The sequence below is a fragment of the Leptonychotes weddellii genome, chromosome 2 (assembly GCF_054177405.1).
Source record: "Leptonychotes weddellii isolate Sample4059 chromosome 2, ASM5417740v2, whole genome shotgun sequence".
In the NCBI taxonomy this organism is placed as follows: domain Eukaryota; kingdom Metazoa; phylum Chordata; class Mammalia; order Carnivora; family Phocidae; genus Leptonychotes; species Leptonychotes weddellii.
This window is the reverse complement of record NC_138370.1, coordinates 143,745,705-143,759,045: the sequence shown is the minus strand read 5'-3', so window position 1 is coordinate 143,759,045 and position 13,341 is coordinate 143,745,705.

Here is a 13,341-nt window from a genome sequence, read left to right as displayed (position 1 = left end):
TTTTTTTTAAAGATTTTATTTATTTATTTGAGAGAGAGAGAGAATGAGAGACAGAGAGCATGAGAGGGAGGAGGGTCAGAGGGAGAAGCAGACTCCCCGCCGAGTAGGGAGCCCGATGCGGGACTCGATCCCGGGACTCCAGGATCATGACCTGAGCCGAAGGGAGTCGCCTAACCAACTGAGCCACCCAGGCGCCCTAATATTCACATATTAAATGGAGATATCTCTTGTTATACATTCTAAATGTCTCTTCAATTAAAAATATAGCCATGCACGATTTTTCATTTCCAGAACAAAGAATAGATCTGGAAGTGATCATGTTTATAAAATGAACTAGTGCTTAGTGTTAGAATATTTATAAAAATAAAATAGCTTACCAGTGATTTTAGCTTTGATGAGCTATTTATTGGCAAGCATGTTTCTCAAAACACATCAAAGTAATCATTTTGACCCATTTTTCAAATAAAATCAATACACTGATGTTGAATATATATATAATGAATACACATGTATGTATATTTCTTTAATGTAAACTTTTTATGAAGTAGAATACACATATGGAAAAGCACAAATCACAAGTGTGCAAATCAATGAATTGATACAAATTAAACACATATATAACCAGTAGCCAAGTCAAAGAGAACATTACCAGAATCTAAGAAAACTCCCTCATACCCCCTTCCAATTTACAACCTCACAAGAGTAAATAGTTTTAACATAATGGATTAGTTTAATCAGTTTTTAAACTAATGAAATCACACATATTCATCCATAATATTAGATGTAATTTTTATTCTCAGTCCATCCACTACTATACATTCTTATTCCCAATCTGTACATGCCTATGTATGTGCTATGTATACAAAATATATTATAATACTATACAATTATTTTGTCCAACCTATTCTTGATGCATATTTGAGTATTAAACATGTTAGACCACTAGCTAATTATTCCCGATAGCGGTGATTTTTAAAATATTTTTTAAAAGTTAAAAACATATTTTTGAGTACTTTAAAAAACTATGAAAAACCTCATGTACCGTTTAAAACACATGCAGTGCAAACAAACCTATTACAAATAGTGGAATGAGTCTAGGCATATCAATATTTTGATATGTGGAAATCAGAGTTCTATTGTATGGTGTTCTAGTTCAAACTTTCAGCAAATAATCATAAAACTTCAAGATATTCATCTTAAAAATGGCTTGACTATAAAAGGGTTTATTCTGACATCTTATTTAGAGACGCTATATTATTCATGATATGTGTAGAATTAGTTTCCTTTGCCCTGAGGGATTGTAAAGAATCTAAGATCATGCGATTAAAGAGAAATTGAACAGTTAAATCCTTAAATACATGTGACAAGGAATAAGGCAACCCCTGTATGTTATCCAGCCTATTCTTTGGCTGGCTGCCAATGATGTTCAATCAGATGGGGACTTCCAACAAGATGCACTGTCTCTGATTTAGAAGGTCCATAGTATCGTTCTTGATAAAAACACAAATGTCAGCTGAGATGGCCCAAGTGTTCCAGCCTGCTGAGATTACTTCTCCTTTATAATTCAAATAAAATTAACATTTCTTCATCCACTCACTTGGACACCTAAGACCCTTCTTTTATCTTCAGATTCCTGGCCGCCTGCTGCAGGCCGAGTTAGAGAAACTGCTTTTCTTCTCATCACCTCTGTCCCCACTTGTCTCTTCTTTTAGGTCAAATTTGGCCCATCTAAGTATTTTGCCTAAACAAAAGTACATTTAACTTAAAAGAAAATAACACTCTCCATTAGTGCCACTCTGGCTGATTACATCAGTTCTAAATTGCCTTTTTTCTTTTTTTCTTCCTTTCTCCATTGCATTGCTTTCTTTACAATCCTTTATAGTAACGAAATCCATAACACCATTTAAATTCTGCCATAAATATATTTATTGCTTTCTTCAAAGTTAGTTTAAGACCAACTCCTAATGTCAGGATTAATGAACTGTAGGTGTTTAGTTCTTGGTAGACTCCAAAATTCCAAAAACCCTTGGGATGATTTTCAAAACATTGCAGTAAATGTATTATTTTTTTTTAAAGATTTTGTTTATTTATTCATGAGAGACAGAGAGAGAGAGAGAGAAGCAGAGGGAGAAGCAGGCTCTCAAGGAGCAGGGAGCCCGATGCGGGACTCGATCCCAGGACTCTGGGATCATGACCTGAGCGGAAGGCAGACGCAGTAAATGTATTATTAAAGAGACCCTGAAATAACCTACTGGGATGGAATCAAATTTTATTATTGATTAGCTATTAGCAGGTTGACGTTTAGTGATTAAAAGGTAGTTTAATCACTAAAGGAAAGAATAATGGGATGTATTCCATAGAGTTGTTGTGAGGTAATTTATGTAAGGTAGTGCCTGGCACATAATTTAAGAACCGTATATGCACTGATTATTAATATTATAATTATTATCAAATGTTTCTAAAATACAATATGTAAACATTATCTGTGAAATTCCAAACTAAAAGAAAATCAGAGTAATGTGGTCTTGGAACCAGGAAGGTTTTTGACTTCTACCTCCACTCTTCAACAGCTATGGAACTTCAAGCTTTATATAAGCCTTTTGGGCTTCAATTTCCTAATCTGTTCGATGGGCACAGTTATTCCTACCTTGAAGTATTGTTCCAGAGATTCACTGCTACAATTAGTGGCATGCTCCAGCAAATATATACAAAACCTCCAATAAATATGTTTCTCTTACTTATTCCTTTTGTTTTGATACCCGGGCGCCACTTTTTTAATAGCCTACAGTCACTTGACAAGGGCAAAATAACCAGTGTTCAAGGTGTGAATAGATTAGAGGTAGAGAGACAAAATGAATCATCACACCTAAACATGTCACATTTTATTCTATACTCCTGCCCAAAAGCCAACAGAAAAGCATACAGTGTGGGATCTTAAAAAGAATGAAATCTACTGCACAAATAAAACATGACATGTTTTGTTCCTGACAGTTTCTCTACCACAGCAAGAACTATCTTTACACTCAACCAAAAAGATGGATATAACTCAGGTGGATAAGATTTATAAAGGTTATGAGACTAGATTAAAATAAAATTCAAGCAAACACTTGTAATCACAAGGATTAAACTTCTTTCATTTCAGAAAAATGCAACTGAAAATATCATTTAATCTTCCAATTATTTTCTTTGCTGATAGTTGCAATCATTGTAAAATATAATTTGGACAAAGCAAAAGAATGATCAAAATTCCAAGAAGCATGGTATTTATTTGTTCTACAATAAGGCTATTGACTTCTAAAAACACATAGTTAGAAATTTCATAAGATTTCATATATATAATCATTTGTTGATTACTTATCCTAAGGGAAAAGAGGGTTAATGATATTGAATTGTATTTAAAAACGTCTTGTAAGTACTCACTTTTTTCAACCAGAACCAGACCACTATTTTTCTTTTATTTTCTAAAACTATGGCTAGTGTCATTTCTCAAAGAGAAAAAAAGAACAGGAATAGGTTTTGGGGTCTCAGGTTTCTAAGCTTTTTGACTAATGAGGAATCTTTATATCTATACTACATCTATACAGTATATCATTTAGTACCAAATATAATTGTTCTTTAGATATCTTGAGATTGAAACACAACTGATAACAAAATATAGGAACTTGAGTGTCTAATGTAATAGGGATCCAAACCAATTTGTGATTTCAGACTAATGGGACTCTTGTTCCTAAAATTTTTCTAGATCCGGGTTCTTTAGGGTTGAACCCAACATGTAAATTCCATTTTCTGCCTGTCTTTCTGAGACTACCAAATTAACATATTATTAACTCTATTTCATAGAAGAGCAATTTGAGGAACAGATATTAATTAATTTGTTCAACATTACACACTTCAAAAGTGGGACATAGATTCAAATCAAGAACTGCCTTAAAAAAAAATAAATAAAGGTTTAAGTTGCTAACAACTCTGGTAGATGAGAATTCCAAAATAGGGAAATATACAAAGGAAAAAAATGCAATTCCACAAACAATTAAAGAATGACCCTCTTATCCCTTATTACTTTACTTCCTTCTAGTTCCTGTCCCATTTATCTCTACTTCTTTTGAATAAAACTCTGAAGAATGTTCATCCTCCTTGTATCCAATTTCTTCCTTAATATTTCTTTCTTAAATTCACTCATCTGGCTTTGAATTTTCTGCATTTCAGAAACTACTCTTGTCCAGATTGCCAATGACCTTCACTTGGCTAAATTCAGTGATAAACTTCCAGTTATCATCATATTAGAGCAAGCTGTAACATTTAACAGAGACAACCACTCCTTTTTCTCCATTACTTTCTATATACACTTGTTTTTCAGTATACAGCACACTCTTGATTTTCCTACTGCCCCCAAAATTATTTCTTCTAATTCTTTTTTTTGTTGTTGTATGTTCTCCTCATCAGTCTCTTAATGGGTGAATGTGCCAGGATTCAGTTTGGAACTTTTATTTTTTCTATCTAGATTCTGTCCCTTAGAGATCCACCCAGTCTCATCATGTATATGCTCACAATACTCAATATTTCCATCCTAGACCTCTGTCCTGGACATTAGATCGTATATAACTTCATAACTTCATTCTTGATATCTCTACCAAGACATTTGATGTCTTTTCAAACTCTGTATCTATAGCGCACACACACACACACACACACACACACACCAAAAACAAAAACAAAAACAAAAACAAAACCACCTCTTCTATCCTCCTTAATTCCCATATCAAATAAGAGAAGTTTCATTTGCTCAGATTTAAAAAAATCATACTTGAATCATTCTTCTAAAATTTTTTTTATTTATCTTATCATGGTAAGAATACTTACCATAACATCTACTCTCAACAAATTTTTTCAGTGTATATATTATTGTTGACTATAGGTACAATATTGTGCGGCAGATGTTTAAAGCTTATTCATCAACTTGATACCCATTGATTAGTTAACTCCCCATTTCTTTCCTCTCTTAGCCCCTGGAAACCATCATTCCACTCTTTGATTCTGTGAATTTAACTATTCTTGATACCTCATCTAACTGGAATAATGTAATATCCAGCTTTCTGTGACTAGCTTATTTCACTTAGCATACCATCCCCAAGGTTCACTCATGTTGTCACATATTGCAGAATTTCCTTCCTTTAAAGCCTCGATAGTATTCCATTTTATGTACTTACCACTTTTTCTTTTTCCATTCATCTGTCAATGAATATTTAGGTTGTTTCCACATCTTGGCTATTATGAATAGTGCTTCAATGACCATGGGAATGTCCATGCCTCTTCAAGATCTTGATTTCAATTCCTTTGGGTAACTACACAGAATTTAAATTAATTTTATTAACTTAACTCTATTAACTCTATTTCCCTAAAACTCCACATCCAGCTTATCCAGAAATCCATTTGGCTGCACCTTTGAAATATATCCTGAAATTTGAGACCTGTGAATTTACAATTTTCACCAAATTTGGAAAGTTTTTAACCATTATGTCTTCAAAATTTTGTCTGACTATCTGTTTGAAGTTACTCTACAACTCACTTCTATTCTTCAGTTAAATTGTTTTTCTCTATATATTTTAGATAGTTTTGATTCTGATGTCTTCATTTTCACTAAGCTTTTATTTGCCATTCCTAATTAATCCATTATTACCCATTAATGTCATTAATCCCATCCAGTGTATTTTTCAGCTCATTCATCTCAGTTGTTGTAGTTTTAATTGCTACAAGTTTGATTTGGGTCTTATTTGTATCTTCTGTGTCTCTACTTGACCATTTGACCAAATGTAGTACAGTTATAATGTCCCTTTATGCTGATTCTAAAATTCAGGTCAGTTTTTATTGATTGATTATTCTCTCCATTGTGAGCTGTGTTTTACCTTGCCTTGAGTAGTATTTGATTGAATGACAGACATTATGAGTTTTGCCTTGTTAAGTGCTGGATATTTTTGCATTCCTATACATCTTCTTAAACTTCATTCTGTAGTGAATTTACTTGGAAATGGTTTGATCCTCTCAGGTCTTGCTTCTGTGATTTTGTAGGTAGGTCCTGAGCAGGGCTGTCTATGGCTAATTATCCCCCCAGTACTGAGGCAAGATCTCCCTGAATTCTTTTTTCAATGCCTTGTGAATTGTGAACTTCTCTAATCCAGCTCATGAGACTAGGCATTGGTAGCAGCCTGTGTGAGAGCTGGGAAATGTTCCCTCTGTCTCTTTGGATAGTTCTTCCCCAAAGTTGATTCCTCACCCATTTGCTCTAATGGGTAATTTTTCAGAATATTCAGGGTACCCTCTGCAGATTTCCAGAGTTCTCTCCCTCTGTGTAGCTCTCTCATTTCTAGTAGTCTATTCTATGAACTATAGCTGGGTTGGTTTCTCCAGCTTCATCTCTTCTACTTATGAAATCCTTCAGACTCTGCTTTAGTTGTCCCACCCATGCTATAGCTTCTAAACTCTCGCAAAGCTATCAGCCTTACCTCATTTGTTTCCTGTCTCTCAGGGATCACGGTCCTCCATTGCCTGATATCTAAATTTTTTTCAAAAATGTTGCTCTATCTATTTTATCTGATTTTTTTGAGCCCTTCAGATGTGAGAACAAATCATATCCCTGTTACTCCAATTGGAACAGCTGTAGAAGTCATCCTGTGGATTTTTTTAAAGGGGGAAAGAAAAAAAGAGATACTATATCTTCAAATATAGCTACATAACACATGTATGTATTTCTTAATACAATTAAATTCTTGTGCATTTTTTCTTCTTTAAATTATTTCATATAACTTCATTTTCCTAGTTACTCTTACAATGTTTATACCATTTAAATTTTGCTAAGCTATCAAGAAAGTTTACATTCATTTGAATAATTTATAATAAATGGGAAATAAAAACTATTACATTTTCTCACCTTCAGTAGGTAGACCAATTACAATTGCTCCTTAGAGATAGGACGAAAATATATTGCCACCTGCAGTCTAACATATAGAAATAATTTTTGAGATAATTAAATTAACTTTCTTGAAGAAATGATTCTTGTCACCTAATCTTGATATCTAATATTTAATGCACTCGGGTAATTTGTCAAAATCATGCTCAATTTAAATTATTTCATAAAATCCCAGTTGACACAGATATGGACAAATATGAAAAAGGATGATTAATTTTCAGTCAGCAACAATACTCCCATGTCTTACTTCATTTGACAGATTATTGAGTCAGAAAAAATTTAAAGTGACTCCACATAATTCTCTTTTTTTATGTAAGCCTGTCTGCAAAATCAGAAAAGAACCAAACCATATAGACAATAGAGATAATACAGGAAGATGAAAGTTAATGATCTATTTTGATTCATGTTGAGACAAATTAATGTTTTATGGGCAAAAAATAGTGCTTTCTGAGGATTCAGTGAGTAACACACTCAATTTGGAACAGAAAAATAAGTTAGTTTGGACTCAGCATGTGTTTGAGCTTTGCAAATTACTTAAATTTTCTGAGCAGAAATATCCACATCTATAAAATCACAATATTAACTCAATCTATAAATTTGCTTTGAAAATTAAAGGAGATAATACATTTTGCAGAACTTTATACATGCATGCTTATGATACAGCTACTCTGAATTATTAAATATTTTAATACCTATATTGGTATAGAATATATAATTAACTGAAACATATTATGAATTGTAGCAACCTGAGAGTGTATCTTCTCAGTGAAAGATTTATTTTATTTTTTAAAAGATTTTATTTATTTATTTATTTATTTATTTATTTATTTATTTATTTATTTTATATAGATAGAGTGTGCATGAGCAGTGGGAAGGGCAGAGGGACAGGGGGAGGGAGGGAGAGAGAGAATCTCAACCAGACTCTGCACTGAGCATGGAGTCTAATGCAGGGTTTGATCTCATGACCCTGAGATCATGACCTGAGCTGAAACCAAGAGTCAGACATTTAACTGACTGAGCCACCCAAGTGCCCCAAATGAAAGCTTTATTTTAAATTTACTTTCCCCAATTAGGAAAAAATTCTTTCTAATATGAAATTCAAATGTCATTCTCCCTGTTAATGAACACTTAAGAACACATGATATTTTAGTTTGAAACTGTTATTTACAATTTAATAAATAAGCAACCAATATTCAGTGTTCTGCCCATTGGAGGTTCTTTATGCTATACATACTACATATGCTGCAGAATATGCTATAAACTATAATATATTTTAAGATGTTGTTGAGTATTTCTAGATGCTAAAACTATAAACTTCATTCAAGTAGAAATAAGGAACTTGAAAAAAAAATCATTCACAAACAAAAGACAACTACAAACCATGGGACAAAGTCGTCTGTGGATATAATAAGTTAGGCAATCTGAAGAGAATCTTAATATAACTAGATCCTACATAAAACATCATGAATGTCTGGGAATCCAACAAGGAAGAAAAATCTCTATAGAATATTTCCTCTACCCCAAAAAGCAAACACAAACAAATGTCAGTAAACTAAAAGGTGTGGAAGCCTGAAGGAAATACTAATATTAGCTCAGAGACTCAACCTTGAATCCTGGTTAAAGTGATAACACTAAACCTGTGTATCCTGTATTAACAAGAGACAAGGGCAGCTCAGAAAAGTAGAACCCTTGGAACCCTGTGAGAACAAATAGAAATTTTCTCTAGAATAAAAGATACCCATCATGGGTCCTCTAGATTCCCACATATTAAAATGAAAACTATTGAACTCATAAGCAAAAATCATCAAGCATATATGAACATGGAATTAGTAGGGTCAGAGAAACAAGCATATTGATGAAACATTTCTAATTAAGTTAAATCCCCCACAACACTTTAGATAATAGAAAAGAAAACAGAAAATAAAAGTAATTCTGTAGAAAACATTTTTGAAGTAAAAGATAAAATCACAAAAAATGAATAGGAAACCAGTGAATATCAAAAATTCCCAGAGATATAAAAATGAAACAAAATAATTTTAGAAACATAACACATAATATTGATATAAAAATGTCAATGGATGAGTTAAACAACAGATTAGAAACAGTTGATGAAAGTAGTAGTGAACTGAAAGATCAGGAAATTACCCAGAATGCAATGCAGAGAGGCAAAGAGAGGAAATTATGAAGGAAAAAAATGAATTGATATAGAGTGTGATATTCTAACATTTAATCAGACTATTAGAAAGGAGATTAGAGAAAATGGGAGAAATCTAATACTTGAAAAAAAAAAGATGAGTAAACTCTACAATGGTGAAAGACATGAATCCACAAACAGAAAGCACAAAAGAGTCTAAGCAAGATGAAAAAAAATATATAAATAAATCAGAAAACTTTCAGACACAAAGGGATGATCCTAAAAGAAATCAGTAATATTGAAATCAGACTTCTTACCAGAAACTGTGTAAGTCAGAGAACATAGGACTGGTTATATAAAGATTGAGGATTTTTTTAAGGACAAACATACTAGTAGAGTAAGGATGATATGAGCGTGTTTTTGGAAAAGTTATTACCTATAGAATTATATGAAAGGACTTTCTACAAAATGTAGAAAAAGAGGAAAAAAGGAAACGAATTTGGAGAAGATGTGCGATTACAGACAGGACAGATATCCACTAAAAGAACAAAAATAGAATGCATAAGAAAATTGAAGGTATAACCTCTAAACATATAAGAAGGAAAAAATAGGGGCACCTGGGTGGCTCTGTTGGTTAAGCGGCTGCCTTCGGCTCAGGTCATGATCTCAGGGTCCTGGGATCGAGCCCCACATTGGGCTCTATGCTCAGCAGCGAGTCCACTTCTCCCTCTCCCTCTCCCTCTGTGATCTCTCTGCTTTTGCTCTCTCTCAAATAAATAAATAAAATCTTTTTTAAAAAAGGAAAAAATAGAATATGAAAGAAGAAAAAGCCAGGTATTGCAAAAAAAAAAAAAAGAGGGTAGAAAAAGAGAAAGAAAGCATAAGAAGGAAAGGACAAATAAGAATCAAGAAAATATGAAAGTAGAAACTAATACAACTCAGCACCAATAGATAAATAAATAAATAATCTGATTTAAAAAAACAGAGGATCTGAACAGATATTTTTCCAAAGAAGATACACAGATGGCCAACAGACACATGAAAAGATGTTGAACATCACTAATCATCAGAGAAATGCAAATCAAAACCATAATGAGATATCACCTGACTCGTGTCAAACTGACTAGAATCAAAAAGATAAGAAATAACAAGTATTGGTGAGGCGGTGGGGAAAAGGGACCCTCCTGCACTGTAGGTGGGAATGTAAATTAGTGCAACCAGGGTGGAAAACAGTATGAAGATTGCCCAAAAAATTAAAAATAGAAATACCATATGATCTAGTAATTCCAGTACTTGGTATTTAACTGTAGAAAACAAAAACACTAATTTAAAAAGATATATGTACCCCTGTGTGTATTAAAGCATTGTTTATAATAGCCAAGATATGGAAGCAACCCAAGTGTTCTTCAACAGATGAGTGGATAAAGATGTGGTATGGATAAACGCAATGCAATATCAGCCATAAAAAAGTGTGTAATCTGCCATTTGTGACAACATGGATGAACCTCGAGGATATAAGACTAAGTGAAATAAGTCAGACAGAAAAAGACAAATACCTTATGGTTTTGCTCATATATGGAATTTAAAAAACAAAACAAACAACAAAATAAAAATAAAAGATTAAAAAAAAAACACTCTTAAATACAGAAAACAAACTGGTGGTTGCCAGAGAGGAGGTGAGTGAGGGGATGGGTGAAATAGATAAAGTAGATTAAGAGGTACAAATTTCCAGTTACAAAATAAATAAGTCATGGAGATGAAAAGCACACCATAGAGAATATATAGTCAATAAGATTGCAATAATGTTGTTTGGCAACGAAAGGTGACTACACTTATTACTGAATAATGTACAGAAATGTTGAATCATTATGTTGTACACTTGAAACGAACATGACACTGTATGTTAATTATATCTCAGTAAAAAGTAAAATAAGATAAAATAAAAAGGAAGACATGAAAAAATTTTAAATAATACAAGTAACAATTTTGTTTGAAAAGTTATATGTAGAACCCTCCACACAGCATTTAAAGAATAAACATTGTTCTCACACACAAAGCTATAAAACTAGTGTCAACAAATTAAAAAGAAATCTGCATCAAACAGAACATCTTTCCTCAACTTAAGTTGGAAAACCAACAACAAAAAATAAATAAAAATTCCCCATTATTTTGGAAATTTTTAAAAAGTATACTTCTTGGTAACTATGCCTAAAGAAATTTTAAAGGAAATTTAAAAATAATATAATGAAATAATGAAAAATATTACACGGAAAATTTCTTGGAAACAACCAGATACAGGTTTTATCAGGAAAGTATTAAGGATGGAAAACATGGCAAAAAATGGAGGGTGTTTGCCAGTATCATTATCATAATTGGAGCACAAGATCTAGATCAGTCTCAAAGAAAAGTTAAGAAGTGAAGAAAAGGATGGGGTCGGTAGGCCATAGGTCTTAATGAAGTTTAAGAACTTCATAGATACTTGGGAAGAGATGTGGAGAATTTGAAGATTGTTGTCTGAGACTAAGATGATTGAAATTGAATTTGAGATTTTGTAACTTCTCTTTCTAATACTGTTTCCCCTGCCCTGGTAAAAACAGGACTGGGCAAAAAGTTGGGACAAATTGTCTTCTGTAGTTGCATATAAAATAAACCTTGTTTAATGAGGAAGTTTTAGGGGTGCCTGGGTGGCTCAGTCGGTTAAGCAACTGCCTTCGGCTCAGGTCATGATCCCAGGGTTCTGGGATTGAGCCCCGCATCGGGCTCCCTGCTCGGCGGGAAGCCTGCTTCTCCCTCTCCCACTCCCCCTGCTTGTGTTCCCTCTCTAGCTGTCTCTCTCTGTGTCAAATAAATAAATCAAATCTTTAAAAAAATAAATAAATAATGAGAAAGTTTTAACATTTCAAAAAAAGAAATAAAATGATCTTCAGAGAGACATGTTCCCAATGGCTACACACAAGGGCGTCTTGAAGTACAGAACCACTATTGCACAAAGAATTATTTTAGAAATTAGTATAAACATACAATGCTAATAAAAATATAGGCACCCCTCATCATTCAAACTCATGTGAACTGACAAGCCTAATAGAGTTACATATTTTTTTGTACATTCTTGTGGAGGAAACTATATCCTTTCCTATCCAAACTCTTACTACCTCAATTCTCCTTGATATTTGAAATAGGGAATCACATATATTTTTGTAGTAAGAGGATACATTTAGGTATATATGTTACAATTTTCTTTATATCTTCAAACTAAATGGATTTTTTTATTTCTAATTTTTGCACTATATTATTAATAAAACTTAGTAAAATATTTTAACATTGCTCTTCACATTTACTCTTCACATCTCCATTTAATATACCTGACTTATTCAGTGATATCCTGCTGGCTTCAGTCTTAAAAGTTTTCTGCTTCCTCAAACGTTTTGAAACCATTTTACTTTGATATTTCATTTGGCTATGTTTTAAAAGACAATCTTAACAAAAACATAAAATATACATTAAAAAATCTATGTTTCTGAATTTTTTCATGCTTAATGGCTTATAAGATTTCAAACAGCCGCATATGTCAGAAGTTATTTTCAAAGAGCAGTGCTCAATGTGTAGAGGTGGTCAGGCTTGGCCGAGATTGCTATTAATGGGCATCTGCATCTCTTTTGTGTTTCCCAGGTGGGAGAAATAGCATAATAGCATAGTTCATTAGCATCGCCAAGTGATTTAAATTGGATAGGTTATGAGCATAATTTCAGATGCTTGAAAGTGTGCAAAGAAAGATCATAAATTGTAATATATGATTGTGGGAATTAATTTCATTCCGAGTGGAATTAGGATTCTTGAAACAGACATAAGCTTTAACCTCCTTGTTATTTCCATTAAAGAGAGAAATGAAAAAAAAAGTATCAGTATAACGTATAGATCATGAAGAATTATGGACTTTGAGAATTAATTGAAGGCATGATTTAAAATGAGCTGTGGAACTCACAGGCATCCATAGGCTATTAGCCTCAGACACATTGAACAGAGCCCAAAAGATAGACTGTCAGACTAAAACGATATACTTTATTCAATAGGCATTGTTCTCTACTCTTTAAACATAATAATTTCTTTAATTTAAAGTTCTAATGAGGCTTAAATACAAAAACTAACTCTGGGAAATATAAAAATGATTCATGGAAAGAGAAGAATAAGAATAATTCACAGGTAAAATATGCCTTGAAGGGTTTTCAACAGGCAGAGATGAAAG